Source organism: Nanorana parkeri, unplaced genomic scaffold, assembly GCF_000935625.1.
Source record: "Nanorana parkeri isolate BGI_ZX_2015 unplaced genomic scaffold, ASM93562v1 scaffold481, whole genome shotgun sequence".
Taxonomy (NCBI): domain Eukaryota; kingdom Metazoa; phylum Chordata; class Amphibia; order Anura; family Dicroglossidae; genus Nanorana; species Nanorana parkeri.
Genome location: NW_017306749.1, coordinates 646,245 through 667,111, shown reverse-complemented (window position 1 = coordinate 667,111; position 20,867 = coordinate 646,245). Strand labels below are relative to the sequence as shown.

Sequence of the window (20,867 nt, the reverse complement as noted above, 5' to 3'; positions counted from 1 at the left end):
ACATTTATAGACTATAAAATAAGGGATATATTAGCAATAAGTTGCGGATAGTGGTGCCATCAATGCCGGAATAGCGGTCAGTGCAGAGTATTTGGAATTGCCATCTACTTTAAATCTATTTCTGCCCAGTCAGTCCTGAGATTTACATAGCACAGCCTTGTCTGGCACGGCAGGAGACCTGATCATTCTATGCTGCAGTTAGGCAGCACTTACAGAACTGGTGCCTCCCCCAGCATGTGACTAATGCAGCAGACTAAGGAGTTCACCTGTCACTCTGTTCTCTCCCCCTATCAACATATCCCTTATAAGCACATGAGCAAAGCAGCACGATTGAAAGCTTCTCCCAGTCTGAGTTGTGCCATACGGGAATCCAAGAGGCTAATACGAAGTCAATTTCAGATAGGTACACTGGTTGCATATCAAAAATGCATTTAATTATGAATTAATGAATACAGAGTTCCATTCAAACTGTGTAACATCTGCCCCAAGGTTTAGCTTTTACTCACAGGTGGACAATTCCCGGTCACGAGGCCACCATGGCGAGTGAAGAAAAAAAAAAAAACTTGCCTCTAGCAACCAGTTCCACTGGGAACTAGTGGATAAAATGGAGAGCACAGTGTGTGAATAGTGTGTGGGGAGAGGAAATATGCTGAAGCCGCTAATGGGACAAAAGATCACAACAGAGGCTGCAGTGGCTCCATACGCAGAGTAACCGGACAAATGAGAGCGATCACTCTTTTTTGCTGCTCCCTTGGGACCATGCCAGGGAAGATACCAGTTAGCAAAGCTGGCAGACTCGTGGCAGGAGTTGTCAATGAAGAAAGTGGAAAGGGAGGCCGACAGTCGCTGGGTAGTTACAGCAGGGAGTAGCCAGTTCATATATATGGCGAGGAGAGAGTAAAGTGCAGCAGGCCTGACAATGATACAAGCTGACACTGTTCTACACAGCACTGTGTGGATGGGAAACTGAGGAAAGGTGACAGAAGCTCAGAAGCTGCAAGTGCCAGGACTTCTAACTTTGCATATTGCCAAAAATGATCACAGATGTCACTCTAATAGGTATCCATGGCCAGTAATCAAACAATATGTACATCCAAACAGAATGACTGTTTGCTAAGGTGCGTTGTATCACACAATTCCCATGGTATGGTCATATATTACTTTATTTCCTCCTTTTGTTGCTTAGCAGTGCTGCCGATCTCCTTTAGCCACACCTGTCCATACACATTAACTATACTCACGACTGCATGGCATTTTTCAGGGCATTCCCCTAGTTATCCTTTGTTGCATGTCACTGCTGCTTATCTCTTGCAGTCACTCCCAAGATCAAACAAATAGAAAATATACATTTTGGCCAAGGACAGTCATCATGTTTCAGAACAGCTAGCTCCAACTCTCAGCTTCACTTCTCTGAACGGCCTGCCCAGTAGAAGATCTCAAGGGATGGCGCAGTCTTCGGCAGCTGTCCCATCTACTAGCTTGGAGAAGGAAGGAATGGGGATCAGGGGAGTTGTTTGCCTTGCTGTATCTGAGTGTTTTTAGTAGGGATGCACAGATACTTTTCGAGTACCAGTGCAGATATTTGGCATTTTCACGAGAACTACCAGGGCTGCAGCAGTTGCAGCTGGGACCTGGCTCTGGCGCTCCACCACTGTCCTGAAATCATTAGTCTGTATTGTTTTAGAAAAACTGTCACATGACAATAAACAAAAACGTATCAGTACTCGTACTTGTAAGTACTCGGCAAGTACCAGTACTCGTACTCGCAAAACTGGTATCTGTGCATCCCTTTATTTATATTTATAAAAACAAAATCATACATTAAAACAGAGATGTACAAATCCCAGGAGCTCCGTGTGCTCCATACACATGACAGCTGCCTCCTAATATTTGAATTTTTCTCTAGTCTAGTCTTGAAGCTCAAAAGTATCGGTACATGTACTCGTACTTGTACCGAGTACTGTACTTGGTATCTGTGCAACCCTAGTTTTTAGAGACACATACAGCTTACTAGCACACACAAGGGTGGCTCCCATGGACCCAGCAAGAAAAAAGGATCCACCATAAAATAGGATATCAGGGCGAGTGTTTAGGGGACCAGCTAATTCTGCAGGAAGCTAAAACATTTAAACCTCAAGAAACAACATCCATTGTAAGTGATTTTGATTATGCTAAACAATGTTAATTTAGAAATGTGGGCTGTCTACAAAAACATAATGATAACAGGAAGGAAGGATTACATTTGGCTGCGTCTTCTTTCTGTTGATCAATCGCAAAACATAGAATATCAGTTTCTGTCCCTACAGAAGACAAATCTCCTTGAGTTCCCCACTTGACATAATTATTACAATCCGACTTCAAGACTGTAGAAAAGGCTACACAGATCTGTTGCTGTGCATGGAAGATGTAAGAGCATTACAAAGACTGCTTGTTTCAGACTGCTGCCCATGACTTTAATCAATGCTGCATTCTGTCAAAACATTTTATAAATTCAGTCTATTTATGGCAGACTCAATTAAACTGTTCCCAATTAAAACCCAAAGTTTCGTAACAAACAAAACATTGCCACCACCTGCATTAGCTTCTGAGCAACATGCCAAACATGGTAATACATAATGTGTAAGTAAGGAGCTATACTAGATTAAACCCATGGCAAATCTAGACATGAGATGACCATCACAAAGGCTGGATTACAGTCACATGCACTGATCCCCAATAATGTGCTGCGTGGGAAAAGTTTTCATATATTCAGAAAAAAAGCCCCATCAGAAACCTAGCAAACAGGCAACATGGCAAAGAGTCCAATTTTTACCAGCCAGGTGGAATCATCAGGTAGAGCAGGGATGGCCAAACTGCTGCCCTTCAGCTGTGGTGGAACTGCGAAACCCATGAGGCTTTGTAAGATTCTCACAGCCACGACTCCCGGAGAGAGATGCTTCATGGGATTTGTTGTTTCACCACAGCTGGAGGGCCGGAGTTTGGCCATCCCTGACGTAGAGTATCTGGTGGTCCTGTTCTAATGAAGCATTTTGGTTCACCACCCCCTATTTAGGTTCCTCGATTAACTGAATTAGACTCCCAAGGTGTCTATTGCCAGGACCCCCCCTGATCCTACCTTGTGGTCCTTGGGGATCCCCTGTATCTTGTGAGCACAGGACCACTGCAGGGGGATTTAAGATACAGCGACAAAAGATCTGTGAATTCCTGAATCACCAATATCCTCTAGGAATCACTCCGCGCCGAGCACTTCCTGTCCAAAATGTCTTGGTATGCTGATGCCTTAAAAAAGGAGAACTATGGGGTTAGGGCTTTTCCCCATAGTTCTTCTAAGGGTAACGGGAGGACACAAACTAGCGTCCTCCCGTCACCCAAAGCTCAGTTCACCGCAGCTGGAACGGATCCCGACAATTATGTCTGGATCCACCCAGCTGCATGTGACAGCTGGCTCTGCCTATCTAGGAAGCAGAGCCAGCTGAGTCACCATTAGACCCTGCTCCTGGGACCCCTTCCCTGTCTCTTCTTTCTTTCTCAGCCCCCAGATCTTAACAAGCTCTTAGATCGCAGGACCCTAGTGTGCAGCCCTGGGAAGACCCAAATGCATCCCAGATGAGACCACACACAGCCATATATAATTGCTGTAGAATCATGGAGTGATGGGATCTGTAGTCCTCTATTGCTTGTTGCTGCATAATCATGGATTGAGTTACAATTCTTCATAATTATAAATAAACTGCCCTAAAATCATGAGTCTGTTTTGTTTTAGAATAAAAGGTCACATGTCCCTTTAAGAAAAAGGATCGGTAATTGGTATCGGCAAGTCCCTGAGGGGCATTACTTGTACTTGGTCTTGAAAAAATGGTATCGGGACATCCATAGTGGCAACCTATCACGGTACCACGCTTGAATTCACTGAGCTCCTGAGAGAAACCCATTCTTTCACAAATGTCTGTAGAAGCAGTCTGCATGCCTAGGCGCTTCATTTTATACACCTGCGGCCATGGAGGGTATTAGAACACCTGAATCCAATGATTTGGAGGGGTGTCTCAATACTTTTGGCAATATAGTCTATCTGGGTATCCTAAATCCCCGATAACTAAATCAAGAGTCTGCGATTTCCTGTGTTTTCACAGAAGAGGCTTGTCAGCCCTCCTCTGACCTTTATTAAAAGAAACCCTCTCACACCCACAGAGCACATGAATACACGCTGTTAGACATGCATACATAAACAAGTCTGAACAACACATTAGGCATTCACACACAAGGCAAAAAGGTAGAAGAGTATTCTTAGAGCCATTAGATGAAATTAAAAAGCGATAAGCTGTTTTTTTATTTTAAATGTGGCGCCTACTTCGGCCCCTTTCACACGGGCCGATTAGGAGAGGATCCGTGCACAGAGATCCTTTCTGGATCACAGCAGTAACTGGGTGCAAACAGACTTTCGTCCATTTACCCATGGCTGCCCATAAACTTGCATTGGGACTCCAATCGGGTCCGCCTGAAAAACTGACAGGTAGAGCGTTCAGAACAGGCATGTGAAAGGGCCTCACAGTGTTGGGTACTGTAGTTTAAGGCTGGATTCAAACCTATGCGTTGCGATAACTTAACGGCATTCTGAATAGCACCCCAACACACCTTACTAATGTAGCTGCACTGCAGCACAACACTTGGTAACTCACTAGTGCATGTGCTTTTTTTTTAAAGTCCATTCAGGTGCGTTCCCCAATGCAAGAACTACAACAATTGCAAATAACAATAACTAAATGTTTGTTGCGAAGCACTGTAGCAACAAATTATGTTGTGTGTTGCGCTGCAGAAACACCCAGCCTGCCTCATTCACATGCGTTGTAGTACATTTCAGCCAATGCATTTTAAATGGGACAAAATAAGCACTTAACCCCTTGTGAGATTTAGCTTCAAATGGTAGCGCATTAAGGACGTAGTCCAGTCGCAAACATGTTCTTTTTAGGGCTTCTTGTCCACTTTAATTTAAAAGTTCACACAAGTTGTTCCTCACAGGGGTTTCTCCAACATAAGAACATAACTTTAGCTTTGTCTTTAAACAAAATACTGTGATCAGAAGCCGATTAATCGATTATTGAAAAAGTTGACAACTTTTTCAATAATCGATTATAATCGATTATGTCGATTAGTTGTTGCAGCCCTATTTCCAAGTCTCACCGACTCCAGGTTATTACTTTAAACCTCTCCCAAACAGACTGCATCCAACAGACTTGCCACAATGGCTGTATCCAGCAGACTTGCCACACAGGCTGTATCCAGGATGGAGCCCTCCTGACTCCTGGACAGACACCTCCCTCGTCTTCCAGCTGGAACACTGAACCAGCATCCTTTTCATAAGGGCTGTGCACAGGTGCACCATCATTCGGTGCTGGTCACCCCTAAGGCCCGGACCCAGGAATGGAGATTTCATCCCTCTCATTTCTCGTAGAAATCTCCCAGTTTCAGGATCCCAGTTCTAATTGAGAAAACCTAGAAAGAATTGTAAAGCCAACTCTATCCTGGTAAAATTACTTCCGTCCTGGAGCTCAGCCCCTCTGGAGGAGAGTCCTGGGTGACCATTTTGCCACTCTACGTAGTGGCATTGCCATGCACTGCCAACACCCTGCAGTGTAGGGGTAGCTTCACTGCAAGGGTTAAGATTTGATTTGCCCCGAGCTTTACTTTATACAAAAGAACAACATTTTCAGTATAGGATTTGATATTCAGTAATAAGACTATATAACTAATACACACAAAGAATAACTCTCCTGATTTGAGGGTGTGGGGTACTGAACTGTTACAAATCCTTTGGAAAAAGGGTTTCAAATATTTTGAGGATTTTGTACTTTTAGCTACATTCCAACGGGTTTAAGTTGTATGCCTGGACTTATCTTGCTCTAGAATCACTGAGTAAGTAAAAGCCTGCTTTTCAAAGACTTCTGGCCTAGAAAGCAGATATGCTGCTCAGCTTCCTGAAGAATTCCAAGTTACAGTACAATCTCTAAAAAGGTTCGCAATTCCCTCAACCGATAGGATCATCGAATTCTGCACAAATTCTCAAACCAAGTTTTTCTAAGCGGAATACTTCACTAGCCTGCAACTGTCTACAGCAAAGATACTGCTCTCATGTACTATCTGGCCCATAGCAATCCGATTCTCTCTTATAGTTGTCCGATCATTAGCAGTTTAATTCCAATTGGTTATTTTAAAATAATTCATCCCCCACCACCACATTGTCCTTTACAAATTCACTTTTATATACTTTGCCTAGAGTAAGAAATTAAAGGAGAACTATGGGGTTAAGTCTTTTCCCCATAGTTCTCCTTAGGGTAACGGGTAACGCTAGTTTTAAACTATGAGGTGAGTGAAAAGCACTCACCTCATAGTTCTCCTTTAAATATTTTGCTTGATAAACTATATTGAGTTCATACTTGCTTCTCATGTCTCCCCAAGGAAGGTGAAATCCACCACTTCCTCTGAATATCTTCGATCAACTGGGCTGTTTAGGGTTTATAGCTCTATCTGTCCCCAAAAAAGGGTATAAAATTAATTTCAGTACAGCGCTGCATGACGGAATAAATGTCAGTCAAAGTACCGCAGCGCTGAATACTGAAAAATGGCCTGGATGGGAAGGGGGTTTAACATCGCGGATGTCAACTGGTTAAAAAAGAAAAATTTGCAAAGGAATGTTGGAGGGCTACAGCAAAAGAATATATTATAGATGCTTTGTAAACCATATAAAGTAATTCATAATATGATGATTAAAATATTTGCGTATCCTAAACATACAATAAAAGTACTTTAAACCAATCTGACTGGATGTTGTAGGTTTAGGCAATTTGGTGAAATGACTCATAAGGGCCCATTCACATCAGCCACTGCGCTAAATCACACAGGAGCGGTGTGTGGTGCCCGACACAGTGCAAGTTGCTCGTCTTGTGTTGGGGCTGTGCTGGAAAAAAATGGCCAGCACAGCACCAACGCATCTGGTGTGAATGAGCCCACAGAAGCACTGGAATCACAACTTATTTCCCCTAAAGCTGGCCATACACCTTACAACTAGGGATGCACCAATATATCGGCCGCCGAAACATATCAGCCGAAAATGGCACTTTTGGCATAATGCCGAAAGTGCCATTTTCCTGCCGATTCATCAGTGCATCCCTGCTTTCTTTCCTCCCCGCTGGGCGCTGCTCTATGTCCCAGCCGGGAGGAGAGAAACTGTGATAGCCGGTCAAGCGTTGTGGTAGGAGAAGGCAGTGAGCGGCCGGCATCTCCTCCCACACCGCTCAGCCACCTATCACAGTCCGGCAGAGCGGTGTGTGGGTGGAGACAGCGCTGTCACAGGAGGCTGAGCTTTATTCCCTACACCGCTCGCTCAGCCTCCTGTGACAGCTGTCAGAGAGAAGAGCAAGGTACACACACTCAGCGATCAGTGATCACTGAGTGTTTGTACATAATTGAGGACATGGTATGTTAACTGTATCCTCAATTATGAATGAATGGGAGTGATCTACATCACCTCCTGTTCATTCATAGTTGTGGTTATAGTAAACAATGTTCTCATGTTATCAATGAACAGGAACACTCAGAGGATTCCTGTTCATTGATAACAGGGGACACAGAAAAAGAGATAGAGGAATTTGTGTTCTCAATCTCTTTTTCTATTTTAAAAAGGGAAATATCAGGGGTCTGTTTAGGCCCCTAAAATTTCCCCAAAGCCCCTAAAAGTAAAAAATAAAAATATTTAATAAAAAATGAACAAAAAATAAAAATTAAATATTTAAAAAAATTGAATTTTTTTTAAAAAAAACCTTTCCGGTATTGGTTTCGGCCTGACAATTTTTTTTTATTTCTGTTTTGTTTTTAAAATTTCCATTTTGGTGCACCTTTACTTACAAACATCGCACGACTTTAGTTGTGCAATGGTTGTAAGGTAATTAAAATCTTGTACGATTTGCCCATCTTGGACAGGCAGATCGTACTTGCGATCATCGCAAGCCCGCCCCGCTGAGGGCTCCCGATGATTCCAATGCTAAGCGGGCAGTGTGCGCACACCGGCCCATTCAGCATTTGTCTTCCAAGCACGCCACTATCCCAGTGAAAATCTTATGATTTTCAGCAGGTTTTCAAGCGTGCTCGGAAGACAAAAGACGTGCGACCGTACGGTAGCAACGGTCGCACGCCTTCCAAACACCTGCCGATTATCGTATGATCGCGGGATCACCCGCAATTATCGTACAATAATCGGCAGGTGTATGGGCACCTTTATTTTACATGGCAGCGGAAACTTGGCAGCCTGTGTGTAAACACACAGCAGGTTCTCAAACAGTTAGAAATCAACTGAAGCCTTCAGTCTTGAGACCTTCTAGGATGAATTACTTCACAGTAAATGCAGCAAGAGAGATTAGTGATGGTTTGTTTTACAGCTCATTTACAACTTAAGGCTCCATTAACACTGGGGCGTAGCTGGAATATGCATTCCTGCGCGTTTGCAAGACTGTTTTCCACGTTTGGAGCACAACCTCATTGAGTACCAGGACGAGCGCTAATCGGGAAAAAGAAGTACATAGCGCAAGTTTGGCAACATGCATTCTGCGTTTATCCCATGCGCTCACACTCGGACGTGCCTAGGGTGCCATTACCTAGTATGCAGTTGTAATGCTTTTCAGGTACAATTGCATATAATTAAATACGCACATTTTATTTATTTTTTTCATTATTGTGTGTGCATACATCATTTTCTTTCAAAAGGCAGACTATGCGCCACGAGGATAGAGATCTTTGTTTTAGCCATGTGGCTCATTTTCAAATCCCAAAGGATAGGAACTGTCACTTTTTTTTTTTTAAAGAAATATCTTTTACCTGCTGTTTTAGCTTTGTGAATGGAGCCTAAAGTGAGGAAACTGCCCGTGTCCCCATTACAAAATACAGCTGACTAGCTCTAGACTTCCCTATTGAGACTGACTCACTTCCTGCCGGGTGCAACCAAAATAAGGTAGGACAAAGTGGGGGATCCTTGGATAGCAGTAACCATGCAGCAAATGTTCTAGTGATCCCCTACTCTACTAAAAGAAAAAAAAAATGTTTGCTGTACATAAACTAACAATTACATGCTTCCCTTGTATTAAAATGGACTTCAACAATGCTTTTGAAATCTCTCACCTGGCAGTCTACCATCGTCAGAGTACAGAAGCAGGACGTTTCCACTTTCACAATGAACAGCTCAACAGCTATATGCGAGGCTAGCATGAATGTCACCAGCTCAGGCAGGCTGCAGTTCAAAGACCTCTCACAGCGATACCGCATATTACTCAACATGTTGGGTTTGTGCAAGTGTTCCATATCATTTTCATTTGTTACTTTTATGACTCACTGATTTACAGCCTTCCGATCCATTATATGTCAAGAGAGAAGTATGTGCTCTGTCATTGCTGCCCTTCCATTCTAAAAATGCTTGTGGGTAAACTGGGTAAACTGTTGCAGCCTTCAATCTTTGAGAAGTCCAACATGCAATATGTACACAGGCAGCATAGTCAGAGCTGGCTTTCTGGTTCATACTGCATCTTGGTGGACCAGAAAGTATTACAGCCACAAAAGTCAACGTGACAACCGGGAAAGTAGCATTTTGAGACGGGGAGGTCAACAGTGGAAGAAAAGTGGTGATTGTAACTTGACTTGGCACAGGACTTTCCAATCCCTAAGGAAACACTGGTTAAATTGCAAGTTAAAGTATATCTAAAGCCAAACTTTCACATACCAAGAATGGCTTTGCTAGAACGCAAAAAAAAACACAAACTTAATCCTTGCAGTGGGAGAGTAGCTACACAGCCTGTGTTTTTTTCTCTCCACATTTACTCCTGCAGTAGGCAAGTAGGGCTAATGTAGAGCAGGGAAGCTTGCTTTGTACAAGTGATCTGGGCTGCTATACTGTTCCCCGATTTGCTCTGTGTGATCAACGAGACAGGAGAGCTGTGCTCACAAAACTTGTGTCAGCTGTAGAGATCGAGTACAATGCTGTATTGGAGGGCAGACTCCATAAAAAGAAACGGTTACCTCCAAATGCTATTACAAGGAGGCTTGTTAGCCCGTGTGACAGCAATAAAGTTAAGTGAAAAAAAAGTGATAAAGTACAAAAAAAATTAAAGATTAAAACCAACCCCGCTGCCCCTGCCATCTGCTTGCGAATAAACGCACACATAGGGTAGTGGGTGTGTGTATGCTGAGTGCATGTATGCATTGCACTGCATTGTGTGCCATATTGTGGTAGCCGGGCAGCAGCGCTCTCTAACACGCACTATGTGCATTAAAGGGCAAGTTCACTTTCCCAAGTAATTTTGGAAAACAAAATTACCCTCTGGAATCTGGACCCCCCCCCGCTATATTTACCTTTTGGTGAACGGTCCCTACCCGTTACTGCCATCCAGCGCAGCCCTGCGCTATGGATTTTGAATTTAATTCACAAATTGTGAGCACTCATTGGTCAGTGTGGTCACCTGATGAGAAGCGCTTATTAGCACGGTTAAATACAGCTTTGGTTAAAACAATTTTTTGTACCACAGCAAAGAGATTGTTATGAGGGACAAGTAGATTGGGCCCCCACTTTACTGGACAAGTAGGTTTTGTTTTGTTTTTTAATGCCCACACCCCTGTATTAGTGGTGCCTATCCCTCTCCCAGTCTAAAGGTCACTGTGCAAATGGTGACAGGAGGCTGATATCAATACATATTAAGGTACTTATGCTAGTTAAAATAAAAAAGGAATACAACAAAGTGCATTAAGTTGTGTTTTTACATGTGCCTGAAGTTCAGCTTTACCTCCCAGCATCAATTAAAACTGAAATATTAGTAAATCACCCCTCTCTGCCAAGTGGATTCTACACTGCTATTATTTCTCAGGAGTAAGTCAAAATAAAAAGAGCACTTCACAACTCCGCTTAAAAATAAAGTGCTCATATTTATGTTTGAACTATTTGCCCTCATTCCAGCTTGCCAAAACAACAAGTTATTTATGCTCAGCCATCTATCTGCAAGCCACTGCGGACAGTATTTACATAAATGGCTGACAATTATTTGATGTTCCTGCAAAATATATTTCTGGGAGAATTATTTTTGCCTGCCTGTGGTATGATTTGTGGAAGTCACTTGAGCCACTATGACAGATATACACAGTTGAGGATACCAAAGTCTGCAATGGTAAAAGAATGCAGTCATTCACACGTCCCGAAGCCATGCTAAAGAAGCAAAAAACGCTAACATAAAAAAAAAAAAAACCACAAGATTACAAAAGAAGATTATTAGTATCACAGCACATATACCATAACCTTATAGTAATGAGTTTTAGGGTGTATGCACATAGCAGTTAGACTCAGAAGCAGGTCAAAGGCAGTATGCGTTCAAGGCCAATGGTCTTGCTTCAATACTTTGACTTGCTTCAAGCTGATTTTGAATGCACACAAATGGTCATCCAGCGACTGTCATGTATTCCAAACTGCAAAAGTACCAGTTCAATGGCACCGCAGCCACGCCCCCCGGCATCATCGGTGCCTGCGTTCCAGTGGCCAGGGGTGTGGCTGCAGTACCATTGACTTCAATGCACCACCACGCCCCACAACACAGTGAGCCGGCCTGGATGCTATCCAGTCCAAATTGGGGCTGGTGTGAACTAGCCCTTCCAGTTCACCGATTCACACCAGCCACATTAGGGTGTGTCAGCACTGCATAGCCAAGGCAATTTGCCTTCTGTCTGATTGCCTAAGTTCACGCCACCTTGCTGCATTTGTGTGTGCGGAGAAAAACATAGGACATATTGCATTTTTACGCAATGCACTCAGACTGAATGAGAATAATTAAGCACTGCGATGCATTTGAACAATGCATCAGAGCATGCTTGAACCACACATACCAGCGCATGCGCGTTACGCAAATCATAATTCACACCCACTGATGTGAACAAGCCCTAAGAGTTAACTGTAAATAAAGAATTATTTCTCACTCCGATTACATAGCGATACCCAATATGTGTTGCTCAATCGATGCTTACATACACATGTGCTTCCTAGGTGCATTTGTGTGTGTACGAGCATGGGGCAGGGGATCTTTAATATTACATTTATCAAACCACTTATATGATAAGGCCAGGAGCCTGCTGAACAAAATGTAGACAAACCTGCTACTGAGCTTGTTTACAGCCCATTACTGCCACAGTGTAGTACTTTTGGCTTGACAAGTAAAGGGGTAAATCAAATATAGTGCTTCACATGCCCCTGTAATATCGAAAAAATGAATGAATTTTTCCTACATTTCAATGAAATCATACCCGAGGATCCTAACAGCAAGAAACTTCCTATTGTTGAGCTGCAAACAGGCGTTGGTGCCTTTTGCTGTTGTCACCGCAGCAAAACTATTGTTCAGCCAGCACTGGAGTACACAGACATCCACAGTTCATATAAATAGTCTACAGGATGTGAACAGAGTAGGGAGAGAAAAAAACTGAACAAATAAGAGGAACTGGGAAGATTTAGAGACGTTTCCAAGTGAACTACTACCTTACTTTACTACTACACCATTTCAATGGCACTGCAGAAAACATGCACAGGCAGCCAGTGCACCCTTTAAATGCCTGTGATCATTCATTAGGCACCACAGATGACAGGCAAAATCTAGAAAGCCAATCAGAGTATCTCTGTACCTTGTGATAGCTGTGAAACAATCACTGCCTGTATTTACAAACATTTAGCCCAAATCAACCCGCAGATGCTGCAGTGCCGTCCGTCCGTTTTTTTACTACGGGCGGACGGCAAGAGGTTAACAACGGAGGAAGGAGGATTGCAAGAAGGAAGTGATCATCAGCAGTAGATTAAAGTGGACCTTTACCCCCTTTGACGAAGACTCACATCAGCATACAACTCTGCATGCTGATATGAAATTATCTTACGTTCATTAGTTAAACATTTTATTTTACTTCGTTTATTTTTTCCTACTTCCTGGTCCATTTTGGCACAAAATGTAATCGTGCCCAAGCATGACATCCTGGGAAGGTTACATCAGCAGGGCATTGCTAGGAAATATCATCTGTAATCTCACAAATTCTCGGGGAAAGGCATTTTTCTCCCCCGAGATGATGTGCATGGTCACATGTCCTAGTCACATGTGCCAGAGATCCAGGAAGTAAAAAAAGAGATATATTAAAGGAGAACAATGGGGTTAGGGCTTTTCCCCATAGTTCTCCGAAGGGTAACGGGAGAACACAAACTAGCGGCTGCAGCTCGCGGTATACTGAGACGCCGCAGCTGAAACGGATCCCGACAATTATGCCTGGATACGCCCAACTGCTGAGCGACAGCTGGTTCTGCCTATCTAGAGGCAGAGCCAGCTGTACCTGCCCCCTCTCCCCAGGGGAGAATCCAGTCACTCTCCTGTTACGTCTCTCTGCAGTGACAGGATCGAGAAGTGAGTGAGCGCTGGTATGCGTTTGCTCACTTCCCAATCTACTGAGCCGACCCGTGAAAGTTTCATTGTCACAGGTCGGCTAAGATTATGAGGCTGAGTGAAAAGCACTTACCTCATAGTTCTCCTTTAGTCTGTCCTTAAAATAAATGGCAACTGTGAGAAGAAAGAAAAATAAGGTGTGCAAAGAATAAAAAGCTTGCCATTATCTAGGAAGTATGTTTGTAGAAAAGTTCCTCTTTAAAATTGGCACAGACTACCAATGATTATAGGATAGTTTTGTTTTTTATTTGAATTTTGTGGTGGTGGTGTGGGGGTTAAAAGGAGAACTATGGGGTCAGGGCTTTTCCCCATAGTTCTCCTTAGGGTAACGGGAGAACACAAACTAGCGTCCTCCCGTTACCCTAAGCTCAGTATATAGGGAGCTACAGCTCACTGTATACTGAGACGCCGCAGCCGGAGCGGATCCCGACATCGATGTCGAGATCCGCCCAGCTGCGTGAGTGACAGCTGGCTCTGCCCATCTAGAGGCAAAGCCAGCTGTATCTGCCCCCTCCCCCGTCCGTTCCGGCAGTCAGCGCTGGCGGATCGGGGAGGGGGGAATCCAGCCCCTCCCCTGTCACGGCAGAGAGCCGTGACAGGATCGAGAGGTGAGCGAACGCCAGTATATGTTCGCTCACCTCCCGATCTACTGAGCCAACCTGTGACACTCATTGTCACAGGTCGGCTAGAACTATGAGATGAGTGAGAAACACTCACCTCATAGTTCTCCTTTAAGGGCTGGTTCACACCAGATGAAGTTGTGATGCAGTCCGTTTGGTTTGGCTACTGCAGACAAGATATAATCACAGTGTTTTCCTATGGGATTTCTGGTGCTCTATTTACACCAGTGCAGTCCATTCCAATGCAGTCAGAAAAAATACTGCTTGCCCTATTTCAGCTGCATCGGAATGCATAAAAAATGCATGCAAACGCACTGGAATGCACCTGAAATGTCATTTTAAGCAACACCCCCTGTCAAAAAAAACCGCATCAAGTATGGTAAAATTGTGGCAAAATCACAGCAAAACACATTGCATTGCACAAACTCACGCAGTTCTGGTGTGAAATAGCCCTTAAATTGCCACTGTCCACCAATGATTGGGGTGAAGTTTTTCTGCAACTATTTGGCTTTAGTGGGTCCCTTAAAGCCCTCGTTCACACCTGAACGTTTTGTAGCGCGTTCTACGCTCGACGAACGCTCTACAAAACGCTCAAAAATATAAATCCCATTGTATTCAATGGTCTCGTTCCCACCTTGGCGTATTTCCGCCCGTCCCTAACGCGCTACAAAACGGCCCACGCCTGAAAAAGTACATGTACTACTTTGGGCCGTTTTGTTGCGCGTTTCCATTGGCATACAGCCAAGTAGCCTTCGGGGTCGCGCGACTTTTTTACCACGAATCGCGGTAAAAAACCGTGCGACAGACGCGCATATGCAATACGCCTAGGTGTGAATGAGACCTTAGGCCTCATTCACACAGGGAGTGTTGCCCTGTATAGCATGAAGGGCCACTTTTGATGCTTGAGCTTCAGGAAGAAACGTGCAGGCAGTTTATGGAGACACATGGGACTGTAGGTGACATATGTTTATATTAACTCTAAATAAACACTTATTTTATTTAAAATGGCATTAATTGGCCGCGGCATTTTTATTGCATTAATATTAAATCAAACTCTACTAATCAATCTAATAATCAACCAATAAAATTTGTAAACTTCCACCATAATGCCCAGTTTTCGAAACTCGAGCAATATATCAGCCAAGGGAATAGTCCCCTCCTGAGGTGACAAACCACATAAAAATACAGCGACTAGGGAGGGGGGGAGGGAAGCTTCTAAAACTGGATTCCAACTGTGGATTCCCAACTGGATGTTTCAATCTTAGCGGCACCTCTTTATATAGGGCATCAATTCAAACTGCCATATATTCTCGCGGCTATGTTTTCCCGCCAAAATAAAGTTTTTTGCCGCCAAAAAAGTTACAGTTGGATTCTCTTAAAGGGGCAGTGCGCTGAAATATAAAAACACTGTAAAAACGCCCAAAAACGCACTAACTAAAAAGTCCCCACATTCCCATGAAAATGGGCATCTTATGGATGCCATTTTTACAGGAGCTGAGTGCCCTCATACGCTGTTTCCCGCAGCTCAGTCTTGACAGCCACACACAGACAGTGTTCGGCCTCAGACATATACATGATGGATCCTTCTGTGAGCAGCTGTCAAAACTGAGCTGTGGGAAGCAGCGTGAGAATACTTTGGGACAGATATATGAACACTGAATCAGTCCCATCTCTGTCCAAAGTGCCACATGTGTCTGAGACAGATCTCAGTTTCAAGGAATGTCACATCTGAGGTATGTGTTGCATGCTGCAACAGACATACACACTATGAACGTGCAACAGACTAGTTACGCCAAAAAGTACTTCCTCTTACATTGCATCACTTTTCTTTTTTTTTTTTATTACCGAACTGTTGGATTTCAGTATGGATCAGAATGAAATATGGCGCAAACAAGAACTACATGCATTTGGTGCAGAGTCAGTAGAGATCCAGAAAACATCACTGCATGTTTTAGAATTTGGGGCAGGCACTTCTTCGGCTATATTAGCGCTAGAATTTGGAACCTGAATTCCCCTGTAGAACGCAAAATAAATGTAAAATGAATTTGGGCACAGCGTCGCATGACTGAGTAATCGTCAGTCAAACTATCACAGCACTGAAAACTGGCCTAATAATGAAGGGGTATTACAGACTAGTGCTCAAGTGGTTAAAGGAGAACTATGGGGTCAGAGCTTTTCCCCATAGTTCTCCTTAGGGTAGTGGGAGGACACAAACTAGCGTCCTCCCCTTACCCTAAGCTCAGTATACTGAGACGCGGCAGCCGGAGCGGATCCCGACATTGATGTCAAGATCCGCCCAGCTGCGTGAGTGACAGCTGGCTCTGCCTATCTAGAGGCAGAGCCAGCTGTACCCGCCCCCTCCCCCCGTCCATTCCGTCAGTCAGCGCTGGCGGATCGGAGCGGGGAGAGGGGAATCCAGCCCCTCCCCTGTCACGGCAGAGAGCCGTGGCAGGATCGAGAGGTGAGCGAACGCCGGTATGTGTTCGCTCACGTCCCGATCTACTGAGCCGACCTGTGACAGTCTCATTGTCACAGGTCGGTTAGAACTATGAGGTGAGTGGAAATCATTCATCTCATAGTTCTCCTTTAAGTATGGACACCCGCACGGATGTTCAGCTCGGGAGAACGTACGACAGCGTATGGCCGCGTCCTCCCATAGGGAAGAACCAGCTGCTGCGTACAATCACACGCAGCACCTGTCCTTCCATGGAACGGACCGATACTGCCGTGTACGCCGCGCGGATCTGTACGACCCCACTCTACTCTGTGTGAATGAGGCCTAACCAAGGTTTAAAAAGTACGCAATGGGATGCTCCAATACCGTAAGTATCCTCTGGAGTATGTACATTTATAACACTGGCCATACACCTGTAGAATTTTAATTGAAAGAAAAAAAAAAATCCTTTTTGGATTTTTTTTTTTTTTTAGTTGTTAATGGGGTCAAATGGAAGGAGCAGGGTAGATACATTTTTCGGAACAAAAAATTCTAAAAGTGAATGTGGTTTTTAACTTAAGAAACTCCATTCAATCCAAAAATTAAATATTAATCTGAAATTTTGAATGCCATTCGTCAAGTGTCCGATGGCATTATCAAACGTTTCATATGAGCGTTCGTTTGGAAATCTACCAGTGTATGGCCAGCTTTTAGACATAACCATGCATCACTGAGCTTTCCAAGCACTCCTTTAAAAAATTACTGATGCAATTTGGTCTGAACAACATGGATTATTTCCCGACTTGTGCGCAGAGTTTAAGTTACCACCCTGAGGGAACACGACCATTCTTCTACAAAATGACTACCTAGATCATTTACTGCATAGCATATTGCAAAAGGACTTTCAAAATCCTATGATATCTTGTCTTTATATTCCATTTGCTTCAAAAGGGGAAAGAAAAAAAAAACAAAAACTCAAATTTCAAGTTACGCTTTATAAAAATAAAAAATAAAACACGGTCCGCAACATTAACCCTTTGAGGACTAGATCATAAGAGCTGAGAGGGAAAGAAAACTTATTTAAACTGGTTTCCTTGGAAACTGACAGCGAGCTTCCCAAGCAGACTGTGTACAAAGCAAGTGCACCTCCCAGCCGTCTCCCTCCCCACTCCTTCCAATCCTCCAGCAGCCTCCACCCCTTTTTGGTCGCCCTGGATGCCACTTCTACACAGGACACTCCTGTCCTCCCCGTCACTACAAGGCAAACTGGTTTCAGATAAACATAAAGAAGAAGGGTGTGGGTTACTCCCAGTCCCCTGAGCACAAGTCACAAAGCGTCAGCACAAAAAACACATAGTGGACATAAGGCAAGCAAACTCAATATTATAAGGGAATGGTGGCTGCCCGAGGTTTGGCGCCACACTGGAATCGTCCAAGCGTTCTGCACTTCAGTGCCATTTGAGCTCCGTCGCAAGTCTTTACAACAGGATCGAACCAGCAATGGCTTCATTGCTTTAGTACCTTCTCACTGTAGCCAAAGGCTGAGCAAATCCCAGGAGCAGATAGCCATGGCTCCTTCCAAATTACAGCCAGGGGCTAACTTTTTGAGGTTCTCTCTAGCCATTGTCAATGGAGCTAGCTCATTAAAAAAAAAAAAAAAAAACCTGCTGGCTCTTGGGTTGGGTAGACTGGCTCATGAATTTTATATTCATTTGTCCACCATAACCTGTATGGCTCTACTGTCTTAAACTCACCTCATATGTCAATCTGATTGTACACTCTCCTTTAGATCCACCAACAAGTATGTGATGCAAGGGCCTGCCTGATTAGATCCAAACTCATAGGATCGTTTAGGTAGGTGTTATTACATAGCTTTGGCAAATTTAAAGATGACCATACAGAAATGGTATGGTAGGATTATAACGCGTACACCAAGTCTTTCTTGATCTTAATCATACGATCATCGAAACGATGACTCCCTGTACCTGGAAGCAGATTTAAAGCTGATCGTACAGAAATTGTATGGTCGGACTGTAACGAGTATAGTTAGTAGCCTTTCTTGATCTTAATCATACGATCTAAATGATGACTCCCTGTACCCGGTAGAGTATTCTGCTGCATAATACCCAGTTCAAAGTTAATACCTTGCCTAAGCCCCCATTCACACATGCACGCCGCATTTATTGCAGACAGTGTAGTCCATTCCTTTTAATAGGCTACCCTATGTGCGACAAACGCAGTAGAGACGCTCACACACCTTTAGGAGCTTCCAGCGTCATGCTTGGTGCACAAACACACTTCATGCATTTCATGAATGCTTACAAGATTGAAGTATTTTGCACACATTCACATGCTACACAAGTGTAAATGGGGATTAAATATCCAACAAACCCAAAAAGCACAAATGTCTGTGTACCCTGAGCCTTACATACAAGGCTATCAAACCGGCAAGGACAGGAATGGAATCACATCGGTACAATTCATCAGCCTCCTACAAGCCAAGATGACTATGTAATAGATTTTACATGCACACATTCATCATGTAAACAGCAAATAAACACTAAAGTCATAAACACAACACTGCCACTAGCTATGGAGCATAATAAAATAAAAGGATGCAGGGGCTAGGGTTTGTTTACCTGCTCTGGGTAAACACACAATAACCTGTGGATACTAGAACACAACACAGACAAAACTAGACTCTAGCTAAACTTACCAGACTTCCCAAAACTAACTTCAGCCTAGTAAGAAAAATAAGAGAGCAGAAGAGGAGCAGCCCCTGGGTGGGTGAGTGTAGTGTGGTGTGGTCTAGAGAGGTGTGCTAATAGGGGGTGACAGACCCCCCCCTCCCCGCCCCCCTATAGTATGGACGATGTGGGATGGCTCACCTGGGATCGCTCACCCGGGGAAGGACTGCAGTGTCTTCAGATGAGAGAACCGTACAAGTGACAGGCACAGTCTCCCACTCCCTGCTCTCTAGACTGCAGCCTTCAGCCGAGGAAGGAGGGGCAGCTGTGTGCTAGAGGAAGAATTAAATCCTCCACCCCCTCAGGGTTCACCATGACATCATTGTCAAAGGATTGTGGGAGAGGAGGTGGAAGGGAAAAAAAGAAAGCTCATTAACCTGTTTAACGCTGGAGGTTGGCCATGTTATGATTCAAAAATCTTCAGCCAGGTTCCAGGAACTTCCAGTGCGGGGGACTCAAGAAGACATCTTACAGGAATGATTGTTTTGTTTTAGGAGCAGTTCTTTTCTGCTTGTTTATGTATTTCATGTTGTGTATGTATGTTGCTTTTGTTTATTTTACAGCCTATCTCACACGTTTCTGGGCTCATTCACACAATCCCTGGAACTCATACCAGGGTCTACACCAGCGTTTCTCATACTTTTTTATGTCACGGCGCCTCCAAAATCTCGAGGCACCCCAATGAAAAAGGAGGACCCCATGCTAAATCACACAAAAAATTGTCTTTTTCCTTTATATTAAAGCCCCCCCCCCTCCCCCCCCTTTCACATCAGAAGCCCTCCTATCAGAATCCCCCTTCACATTAGGAGCCCCCTTTCACATCAGAGTCTTCCCTCTCACACTAGGAGCCCCACTTCACATTACAAACACCCCTTCACATCAAGAGCCCCTTTCACTTAAAAAGCCCCCCTTGACTTTAGGAGCTCTGTTCGCACCAGAAGCCCCTCTTAACATCAGGACAGCCTTTATATCAGAGCCCCCTCTTTCACATCAGAGACCCCCTTTTCATATCCGAGTTGCCACTTTCACCTCCGAATACCCATTTCATATCAAAGTACCCCTTTACTTTAGGAGACCCCTTTCACATCACAGTTTTCCCTCTCAAACTAGGGGCCCCCCTTTACATCATAAACCCCCCTTCACAGCAAGCATACTCTTGAGTTTAAAGCCCTCCTTGACATCAGGAGTTCTTTTCACACCAGAAGCCCTCCTTAACATCAGGGCCCCCTTTATATCAGAGTCCTCCCTTTCAAAACAGAGCCCCTCTCTTCATATCAGAGTCCCCCCTCACTTCACATCAGAATGCATTCTTTCATATCAGAGTCCCCCCTTCACTTCAGAACCTCCTCTTTCATATCAGTGTCCCCCTTTACATTAGGAGCTCTCTTCACACCAGAAGCCCTCCTTAACATCAGGACCCCCTTTATATCAGAGTCCCCCTTTACATCATAGGCCCCGTTCACATTGAGCGATTTATCGCGCAGTAATTCCCGCGATATCGCAGCTATTTACACACTTGGCGATTTGCAAATTGTGCGTTTTTCGCGCGATTTGCATTTTGCGCGATTTGTCGCGC

At 44.0% G+C, this 20,867-nt stretch overlaps 1 protein-coding gene across 2 annotated transcripts in view; it reads right to left on the bottom strand.

Annotated features, from left to right (window-relative positions):
* LOC108790560 (rho-related GTP-binding protein RhoC) overlaps positions 1 to 19,578 on the bottom strand; it is a 62,405-nt gene extending 42,827 nt beyond the window's left edge. The window contains exon 1 of one of the 2 annotated variants that reach the window (XM_018560850.1): positions 19,433 to 19,578. The gene's annotated coding sequence lies outside the window, so the exon portion shown is untranslated. The remainder of the gene's footprint in view (positions 1 to 19,432) is intronic. The other variant, XM_018560851.1, reaches the window with a different exon arrangement.
* Between the last annotated feature and the right edge of the window lie 1,289 nt (positions 19,579 to 20,867).